The following is a 10,610-nucleotide window of genomic DNA, read 5'->3' as shown; positions in this document are numbered from 1 at the left end:
GGGGGGCGCTCGAAGCGGGGCAACAAGTTCTGGAACTCAGGATTGTTCTACTACTTGACATGATTGTGTTTTAACTGCGAGCGATTCGTTAGTTTATTGGTATGACGTTTTTGGACTCGCTCCCAGTTGTTTGTGTTCACAGACTGAACGTAGAAAAGAGAGTTGAGTTACAGAGGGAACAGCCACAGCAAACAAACGCCAAGGTTGAGGAAAAAAAAAGGTTGGTCCCTAAAAAAAAGCATCAGCAGGGATAATAATTCAGGAACGGCTGAGGAAAAAAAAGGTTGGGGTGAGAGAGGCTCGAACTCTCGACCTCAGGATCACTCGCTTTAGCTATGAGACCTACGCGCTAGCCAACTGCGCCACCACCCCACTGTGTGGTGTGTGCTCAACTTATGTTTATAACAAATAGTCTCTTCTTTGATGGGCTCTGGGCCAGAATGCTCGCGTTGATATATCATGATCATCCTATTGAGTATGCTTAAGAAAGTGTTTCTCGCTGACCAAAAATATGTCCTACTTCTAGTAGGGCCATCTAAGAAAGCAAGTGTGAAGGGAAAATGATGAAACAATTGTTGACATCGTTTCGGAGACAATGAGCACCATGATATCTCGAACAAAAGAGAAATCGGCATGGTTGAGACCAGTAGAAAAATATGGGAAAGCACTTGGCACAAGGGCATCATATACCCAAAATATCAATTGTTGAATTTCATTTATTGGACACACGACTACACAAAATAACTTTATATAATGTAAGCCACTGCGGAAGAGCACACACTTGCCCTTTATCTTCCGAGGAAATGGGCAGCAGCATTCATTCATCTTCCTAATTATTTAGTACACACAATGGTCCTTATAATTTCAGGAGCCTTGCTATACCAACAGGACCCAACATCATGTTCTGCTGATTTCGCCAGAACATGTGCTGCCACATTACAGACTAGATGGAAAGTGCAGCTTGCCGCACCCCGCACCCCTGCCGGGTGCGGTCATATCCAACCCAACGACCATACAATACCAAAAGTAATAAAAAATTGCAACACATAATAACTTATTTACAATGCAATGACATTATATCCAACTTGGTAGAACACGGTTAATATTCGATTCTGACTGTTACATGAATAGCAAAGCACGATGGCAGCACCCACCCAGTCCGCTACTGGTTACACAATATATATTCCACAGATTAAAGGAAATATAGACCATTGATTCCATCATTAGAATTTCTCAAAGAAAGATATACGAGGAACTAAGCACTAATAACAGTAATGGTCTGGTTAATTACATCACTTTGAGCATGTCACAGAAAATGTCACATGAACACACACACACATGGAATGGTAGAAGAACAGCCCAAAAACCTGAAGGACTGTGACATGTTATGTATGGCAAGAGAACTGAAAAATCCTGAAGACATGGTATAAAAACATGACAAAAAAAATCTTTATTCGGTAAACCATTATGGCGGTAAGATAATTTAACCTGTAAAGCAAATCACCACCACATCAAAGTCAAGCAAAAAGCAAAATTGTTTATTAACAGTATATGATACTATATAAAATATCTATAATCAGATATAATAAAAAAATAAGTTGAGTAATTTCAATCCTTTCAGCCCACCTTGATGGAGCATCAGATTCACTATTTTTTTATGCATAGGAAGACAAAACAATTTATTTTCTCAACAAAGAGAAAAATCAGTACGCGTGTAACAGCCTCAAGGTGGAAAACATGAATTTCATTCTCATGATGTACCATCTAAAACGATTTTGGATCTCCCAAAGCTTAGTTTCTCAGTTACTTAACCCTCGTCAGATAGTTGCGCACTATAAAACAAAGTTGTGGCTGGTAAAGGAGAAGTGAAAATGCACACACAAATATGTAGCTTATATAACCTCTTTTGAGACAAGGCAAACGACGCAGGTACTGGCGAACCTTGGTTGAGGACTCCACCGGAGTTCATGGATGTTGCAGTTGTTGTGTGTCTACAGAACAGACTACACGGGAAGAGAGGGGATTCAAATCAGTGACTGCAGCTGGGAAATAAAACCAAAAGCAGTTTACGTTAATAGATTATAGAACATCCTGCAACACTCTGAAGACCTTTTTGTGAGCTCTGATGGTAATCTAATATGGCAATGGTTGGTTGTGCTACATTATGATTTTTCTTTTGGACGATATCATGTTGTTCCAACAGTACCGACTGAATTATATATAGATCAACTTGTTAAAACAACCTTGCCATAAAACAACAAGGGCCTAAGTTGTATAAAAAAATTGATGAAATCAAAAGGGGGAGTTATTTCTAATTAGACAGAACACTGAACCAGTCTAGACCATTTCAAATTCCTATTTCGAAGCGGTTCCATTCATAGGGCTTTAAAGGGGTGAATATACATAAGAAGAACCAACAAAATTGAAGTTTAGAAGGGAAGGAAAACTAAAAGAGGGGATGAACTAACATGAGGCTATTGACCACTACAACACTTGTTTCCATACTAATGAAACATTTAGTGTTTACTCACCTAACAAGATAGCAGTAGCAAATCATCTGGCTTACTCAGGAAAAGTTCAGTATAATAATTAAATCATATGGCTTTGTATCTGCACTTTTATGGTGATGCAGAGATCATTAAGCTACTGGAAAACCCAAAATAGTGAAGTTCTATTTAAGCTACTTGAGTAACAGTGAAGTTCCATTTAAGCTACTGGAGTAAGCTACTGCAATCAGTACTGGAGTATGCTACTGGAGTATAGAAAATCCTACATTTCATTCAGATCGGGGCCAAACCCCCACAAAAATCACATATGTTCTGCTGAGTACCTCGATCTGGATGTCGCAGCCAGCGGGGATCTCCTTGCTCTTGACGCACTTCCTCGTCGGCTTCTTCTTGTCATCTTTGTTGGCTTCCTAGGTGCCCCACTTGGTTTTGGCCTTACCGAAGGCACCGGGCTTGGACTTGGCCTTTCACTTCCACTTGAGGTTGAAGTCGTCGTCGTTGGGGGAGGCGAGCTCCGCCTCCCACTTGAGCGCCTGGCCCCCGCCGCGTGCCTTCTCCTTGGTCATCCACTTCCAATTGCGGCCCCCGAGGAGGCGCGACATAGGTGTACTTGTGGCAGGCCGGATGCGGCCTCCCGGGGAACCGGCGGTGCGGGCAGAGAGGGTCGCGAGCTAATCTTTTGGATAGATCGGTGTGCATACATGATTGTGCATGATAGAACTCTGTAAGCATGCACTTACAATTAAAGTACCTGTAACACAATAAGAATAAATTGTCGTAGAGCAATGTATCAAAATAAGGGGGAAATACAAACTGATTAAAAGCTAAAGATACAGAATGATTCAAGGCTAAAACAGATTGAAGGCTGCAATAGGAATAAAATGTTGCAAAGAAATGAACCAAAATAAGAGCAATGAAGTTCAGATAGGAGGACCATTGACTGGCACAGTGCACTGGTGAGAATGTGAGATAAAGGATAATATAACTGGTATGATTATTTTAAATGAGGAAGTGCACAAATAAATGCTTGATGTTTAGTTAAACACATGGCAGTATTCTATATTTCTATTTACCTTCGGCCCTTACTTTTCTATATTTTCTCTTCGATCAATATAAACTTTAAGCCTGGTAGCATATTCTACCATCCAATTGGCTTGTTCAGCTTGAGTACTCCATATGCATTTGGGCGGCGGTTTTTCTATATACCGCTCGACTAAAACTATTGAACAATTCTGTTCATACATGTCCGTTTTTTGTCTAAAACTATTGAATGATTCTGTTCATACATGTCCGTTTTTTGTTCATACATGTGTACTGCTCGACTAACAATATTGAACGATTTTGCGAATACAGGTTTTCTTTTTTCTTCATACAAGTTAAGAAAGGAAGTGACATGTGTGCGTAATTATATCATTGGTATTTGTTTAGATCGCTTGGGAAACCTATATTAGATGACATAGAAGTATGCTACAGATAATTCAAGTAATTTTTATATCTTAGAAAATAAAGTGACATGCATTTTATAAAAGGCTTTGAACTGTAGTTTTTCCTCCTATTCTCAAGTAGAGACCAAAGTTGAAAATATCGGACCATAGTAGACACCAAAGTCATACTTCGACGAAAAGCATAAATTAAGCTGGTAAATAATATGGGAAACTAAACATAATCTTTACTTGTGTTTTCTACAAGAATGATTAAAAATTCATAGCAATTAAGAATAGCAATTAACAATGAGGGATACACTAACGAGCAAACTCTAAAAATGGATAAATCACCTCACATAATCTTTACTGCTTGTGTTTCTATGAAAAAACAATCTGTACTTATGAGTTAAAGGCCTTCACAATATAGTCCAGTTCATGTTGAGCTCATATCCCTTCCCATCTACATTGATGATAACAGAAATATTTTAAATTAGCAAAAAATCAAAACCAATAACTGGCAGCCACATAATGTCTGGGTGATGGACATAAAACAAGTTTAAAAGCTAACAATGCTAAGGTACCAGATACATGAACTATGCTCTAACAAACATTCTGAAAAACACCTAGTAAGTGTTAACGGTAAGCAAAGAACACTCCTATCAAAATAGTGTATCAAAATTTGCAATAAATCAAATGTGTTCAAGCAACCATAGGGCGATCTTAATTGTATAAACATGGTGTCAAGACTCACCAGGGGGAACATGTTGCGTCAATCGAGGTGAAGAAAGAAACATCACCAGTTCAATTAGCATGAGCAGTAAGCGTAGAGCACTCATCTTGGCTGTTAGAGACGACAAAATAGAGATGTTAACTATAAGTAGAGGAAACAATTATGTAGCATAAGAACCTGCTTTCTTTGAGATTCCAAATCTGTTTTTTGTGGCAATACAATTCTAAGGCCGTAAATAAAAAATATTATACTATTGTCTGGTCAGTTTAAGATCTATGTTGAATAGGTTGAAGTTCTGTCCGTACTACAAATCTCCACTTTTTGGGAAGCAGCAAACTTGGAATCAACAATGAAGATTCAAACACGAAGACAACTGCATATTTGACTTCCATAAAAGCACTTCCGTATTTTGACCATTTATATATATCAAGTATATACACCATCGACTCAATTTCAGTCTTCTTTAATCTCTAACTGAAGCAAATAACAGAAGCTTAAGCTTAAGCATCTACACACACAAAAAATATATAAAAGTTTTGTTCCTGTCATTTATAGTTGAAATAGAGTTCTGCTCTAGAGAGTTTTGTATGGTGGCTCCAGTAATAAAAGAATATGAAGAAGACAACAATATATTCTCTGAAGTTCTATAAATACAGTTTTGCTCCATTTATAAATACATAGGGTTATGTTTTATCTACTGGAAACCCCAATAAACCTCACAAATAGTTAGACAAGATTAAACGTTCAAAAATTCCGTTAACTGGAGATTCCAGTTTTCAGATTTCAGCATTTCTAGTTCTCAGATATCAAATAGTGTTAATGAACGACCTGCAATTCCATGATGATGGGTGGAGCAGAGAGAGAGAGAGATTGACTGTAGCAGAACTGCAGCCGAGCCCCTCCTGCCAGTGGAGGAGGAAGAACGACCGGGGAACACCTACAGCGGTCGCAGAAGGAGTGACAGGGGAGCGCCGCATCGAGCACCTGCGGCTGGCGCCCCTCGGCCGCGCAAGGCGCAACTGGTAGCAACGGCGTGCACTGCCCAGTAATACAATATTGGAGCACTGCCCGACGGCTTCATTGTGAGAAACAAAAGGACTATGATAATCCAGAAAAGCAAAATTTGTACTCAGAAGTAGCTGCCAGTTACTACCATCTCCTGATTTTGTTCTGCACACCCTAGAAAAGAAAATGAATCTGCACTACTAAGACCTACGGTAGATAGTTAACTACCTTATCTAACAGTTCCATTACAGAATACAGCATCAGCAGCAAGAAGAAAGCATCAAGGTTCAGGTCACGCCACTACCAAATGTGATCCTATGGAACAAAGAGTAAATTATCTGCACAACGAAGCCTGTAAATACAAATAAACGAGCATTGTAGGCTTTTATTTATCACATTTTCAAGATGGTGGGGCAACATAATTCTAGCTCATATCAAAAGCTAACATTGTATCCATATCAAGATGGCATATGACAGAACAGAACATTGTATAATCTGTATCTTCAAGCCACTCAAACTCAAAGCATCTAATAACCAAGAAGCGGCAAAATGAGATACAAAAAGATCATGTAGTATACAGAAAAGGGAGTGCAGCAACAACGGAAAGAAACGCTAAAAGGGAACAGAGAGCAGAAAACCAACCCAAAATGCAAGCAATTTTTTTAAAAAAGGAACATAGAGCAGCATGAGCATGAGGCATAGAAAAATGGGGTCACCTTAAGATCAAGAATCAATGGCCCTCTCAGAGTTCAAATCATAAGGAAAAAACGACTATTATTGATTAGAGGTTTTTTAATTAGGCAAAGCACTACAACACTGGATCCTAAGCTACAGTTGAGGCATACAAAACTATAAGTGTCTGTTCTTTTCATATATAAACAACCTTTAGTATCTCAACCAGAACCAAAGCAAAACAAAAAACATGGTTAAGTAACCAGCAAAGGAAGAATGAACCTTTTGGAATTTTAAAGTAGCAAGACATGAAAAGTTCTTTTTTTCCTTCAATATTACACACATTAGGGGAGGTAGCTGCAGTTTTATTGCATAGTGGGCTCAGATTTGCCTTTTCTCGATCATATAACCTACCCCCATCATCTCTTATCACCAGATCGATATGTTTATACAGTAGAGCTGCCCTGGTTATCACTCAACAAGAATGACCATCCAAGGACAACAACAAGTATTACAGGATCAAAAAGGATTCTAGAGACAAGAGGGAGGATCCAACTTGATACCCAACGGTGCCTTGATTGCTCAAAGGCACACTAATTCCAGCCAAGGTAATCATCATCGCCCTAGCACAAACACCACTTGAGCATAAATAAGCAACACCTTTAAATACAAATAAAAAATGGTTCATGGTTCATTGCATAGCCGCCACGGACACCATTGTCGGCGCCGCTGATATGCTGCCCTCCTCCGTGGCAGCTGCCGCCATCGCCATGGGAACCACCTGCGTGGGAGGGAGGGAGGCAGCTGCAAGAGCGTGTGAGAGAGGAGGCGGCAGCTAGGTTTTCATCGCAGGAAGCCGCGGTCATTTTATACCCCCCCAAGCAAAATGACCCAGATGCCCTGGTGGGGGCACGGTATTACATTCTGTTGCCATTGGAATTTTATCCGACGGCCGAAGTTGATCCGGTAAATATCCAACGACCCACAGTGATTTGGATCAAGATCCGACGGCCTGTATCGCGGGGAGATTTCGATCCGACGGTCCAGAATCCAAACACACGGGAGAGCTCCATTTCGGTTCAGACTCTGACAAGGGGATGCATAGCGGGCTCAGATTCACCTTTCCTCGATCATATAACCTACCCCGTCATCTCTTATCACCAGATCAATCTGTTCATACAGTTGAGCTGCCCTGGTTATCACTCAACAAGAATGACCATCCAAGAACAACAACATGTATCACAGGATCAAAAAGGATTCTAGAGACAAGAGGGAGGATCCAACCTGATATGCACAGGTGCCACGATTGCTCAAAGGCACACTTATTTCAGCCACGATTAATCATCATCGCCCTAGCACGAACGCCACTGATCAATCTAGCAAATCCAGGAGCATAGCTATAGGACCAGGGCATCCACATGTAAACCAGAGCATCACATTAGCTCCTATGATAGCAACTAAACATGAACAACAGCCTGCAAACCCTAAAATGGCATGGATCCACAAGTACAAAGCTCAAGTAGGAACCGATGCATGAGTAGGGCATAGAGCATCAACCAGACAAGCACCACATCAATATAGCCATGGCCATGTCCCATACAGTAGCCGAAGCAGAGGAGCGGGAGGAATATGGACCTCATAGAGGGAGGCTGTAGCCGAGGCAGTACTTAGTGCGCGCCGGGGTTGCGCCTGAACGCCATCCAACCGGCGAGGGACCGCGTCGGAGTTGCGCCTTGCACCGTCCCGCCGACGAGCACGAACGCATCAAACAACCTGTGCAAGGAAGGCATCATTGTTTATCAGAAACAATTAGTTAGGAATTACTATTTAACAGAAATGCATTTTTTAGCACAAAGATATGCACAGGAAAAATACAGAGCTCAAGTAGTAAATAAAATTTCATGCAAAAGATATAAAGGTCCAATGTCCAATAACAACTCAACCTTATTTTTTTTAGAATCCTTTGATACACACTATAAGTTGCCAACCAAAATCTTTGAGCATGCACATTTGGCATAAAAATTTGATATGAGAACTGATAGCATTTTTTATGGGTTTAAAACCTTGGATCTACAATCAGAAGTATCATATTACTATTACTCTTGCATACATGTTGGCATACACAATATATCTCTACTCTGCCATAGTGTATAAAAAAATAACAGGACTATTAGCTCTACATGAGAAGTGAACTCTGTTGGAAATATGAGCAATTTTCTGAATGATTTTATTAACAGAAATAGTAGATAAAACATGACTAAAATAGCAAATATAAAGCAAGTCATGCAATCTGACAGAGAGAAGGTAAACATCATCCGCATATATGAACTTGAGGTAAACACATCTAGAATAGTCACTAGATGAAGTTGCTTATATGACATAGAGCCTAACATACGTAGGACAGAAACTAGAGCCAAGAACTGTAACAGGACTTCTAACAGAAAGGAGAAGAACACGTACGACAGAGCAGCAGCAGAAGCGCTGGACTTGGGGTCGGTGTCCTCGCCTGCCATGTCGTTGAGGAGGTTGTGGACGTCCGGGAAGAAGTCGTCGTCCGGGAAGTAGTCGTCGGCGACCGGATTGTCCGTGATGAAGAAGCCAGTAGTCACGCTGAGCGCTCCCCAAAAACCTTATCACCCTTCTCCCGTACATGACTCAAAGAGTGCGGTTTCGGAGGCCTACTATCTCGACCTGCGGTGCACGCCGCAAGCCGGGATGGAGAAGATCGTAGCAGCAGCGCAGTGCTCAGGAATCGATGGCGAGAGGAAGAAGTAGTTCTGGTGCGTCTTTCTGAGAGGAGCAACCTCCCTTTTATAGGCGCAAGATAAGGAGGCGAGAGGGTAGCGTCGGGAGCTGAAGGGACCGAGGGAGATGGAACAAACAGACAGCAGCCGAAGGGTGCAGCGTTCGCATTTAATCTCCACTACAGCAAAAATTTTCCATCTCCCGATTGACCTTTTGTATACCCGTAGTGCGTGGCGAAAATTTAGACATCGGCTCGTTCCCGCAACCCGCGGCGCGGCGCGGCGCGGCGCGTCGTGACGAGGCGGGCGGCGGAGGAGGAGCGCGCGTGGATGTCCCTCTTGTTCTCATGTTCATACAAGTGGGGAAGGAGCCTCCCTTATAAAGAGGTCCAACTCTCTCTAAACTAGCAATGTGGGACTAAACTTTAGTTCCACCTCTTGCCTTGCACAAATGAGCTGCGTGGGCCTCTAGGATTTACTAGGAATTTCTGAAACTGCTACTGGGCTAGGCCCAAAATGGACAAAATTCCAGCAAACTCATGGGTACAGGGGATCAATCTTACCTTGATTGTCTTGCACCAAGGCATCCAGCTACCAAGGCAATATCTCAAACACAGAACATCTATATTAGAACACCAGTGTTTCCCTTCATAGTCCATCCTTCCTACAATATTCTGGTAACAGCAGAAATCTCCCGTTAGTTTATAGAGTATGCAATTTACGCTCAAACTGAAATAAGAACAACATTTTGTCAGTTTTGTCAGTAACATTTGGTTAATTGGGCACCAACAAAATCTCCTATATGATTTGGCGATTAAAGAATAGTAACAAATGATATAAAATAACCAGTGACATCAACTCTAACTACACAATATCCAGGGAAACAACATGAATCTCCAATTGGTTCACAAAGTATGCAACTTTTCTCTCAACTGAAATGAGAACAACATTTTGTCAGTGATATTTAGTTAATGGAGCACCAACAAATCTCCTATTTCATTTAGAAGAATAAGAATAAATAAAGGATATAAAATAACCAGTGGCACATTTAACTCTAACTACAACTTGGCAAAGAAATTACATTAGTTGATTAATGATTATTTGTAGCTAAATCCTATATTCAATACACAAGACGAAGTAATTCATATATTAGAAATCATATGCACACCAGTCAATCAATTAAAAACAAGAATCACAAATAAAAAGAAATTACATTGGCAGTTCATATTAGTCTCCTACCTTGAAAGTGAAAGGTTTCAGTAAACCCACTTCATTAGTAATGTGATGCATCAATTTTCTCTTAGCAAAATGATGACTTGCAAGAACTGAAATTACTGAAACAATTATACCTGTTGAAATAGTGCCGTGTAAAGCAAAAGTTGAGAAACGGGTAGCAGTGTAGTGATGCACCCATCAGTCCTTGCTTGCTCCCCCGTCATCTACCAGCGACCTGCTCTTTTGTCCCTCCCAAGTTGTTGCACACAAACTGAACTATAAGTCTTGAGCTTTAGAAAAAGGGATCTAAACC

The 10,610-nt window shown here is 40.8% G+C and overlaps 1 long non-coding RNA gene and 1 other non-coding gene across 6 annotated transcripts; both read right to left on the bottom strand.

Moving 5' to 3' along the window:
* Positions 1-285: 285 nt before the first annotated feature.
* TRNAM-CAU lies at positions 286-372 on the bottom strand. The gene is given in 2 exon segments: positions 286-321; positions 335-372. It is a non-coding gene; the product is annotated as a tRNA-Met (tRNA).
* An 810-nt stretch (positions 373-1,182) lies between these two features.
* LOC119349455 lies at positions 1,183-10,593 on the bottom strand. Of its 5 annotated transcripts, none has more exons than XR_005169427.1 (8): positions 10,432-10,593; positions 9,646-9,756; positions 7,974-8,111; positions 4,683-4,772; positions 4,283-4,391; positions 2,831-3,258; positions 1,902-2,003; positions 1,183-1,488 (listed from the first exon to the last, which is right to left on the bottom strand). It is a non-coding gene; the product is annotated as an uncharacterized LOC119349455 (long non-coding RNA). The 5 variants fall into 5 exon arrangements; XR_005169428.1 differs by having other exon boundaries at positions 1,942-2,003; XR_005169424.1 differs by lacking the exon at positions 1,183-1,488 and having other exon boundaries at positions 1,499-2,003.
* Between the last annotated feature and the right edge of the window lie 17 nt (positions 10,594-10,610).

The sequence above is a fragment of the Triticum dicoccoides genome, chromosome 1B (genome assembly GCF_002162155.2).
Source record: "Triticum dicoccoides isolate Atlit2015 ecotype Zavitan chromosome 1B, WEW_v2.0, whole genome shotgun sequence".
NCBI classification, from domain to species: domain Eukaryota; kingdom Viridiplantae; phylum Streptophyta; class Magnoliopsida; order Poales; family Poaceae; genus Triticum; species Triticum dicoccoides.
Note: the sequence above shows the minus strand (reverse complement) of the source record. Positions and strands in the feature narration are given on the sequence as shown.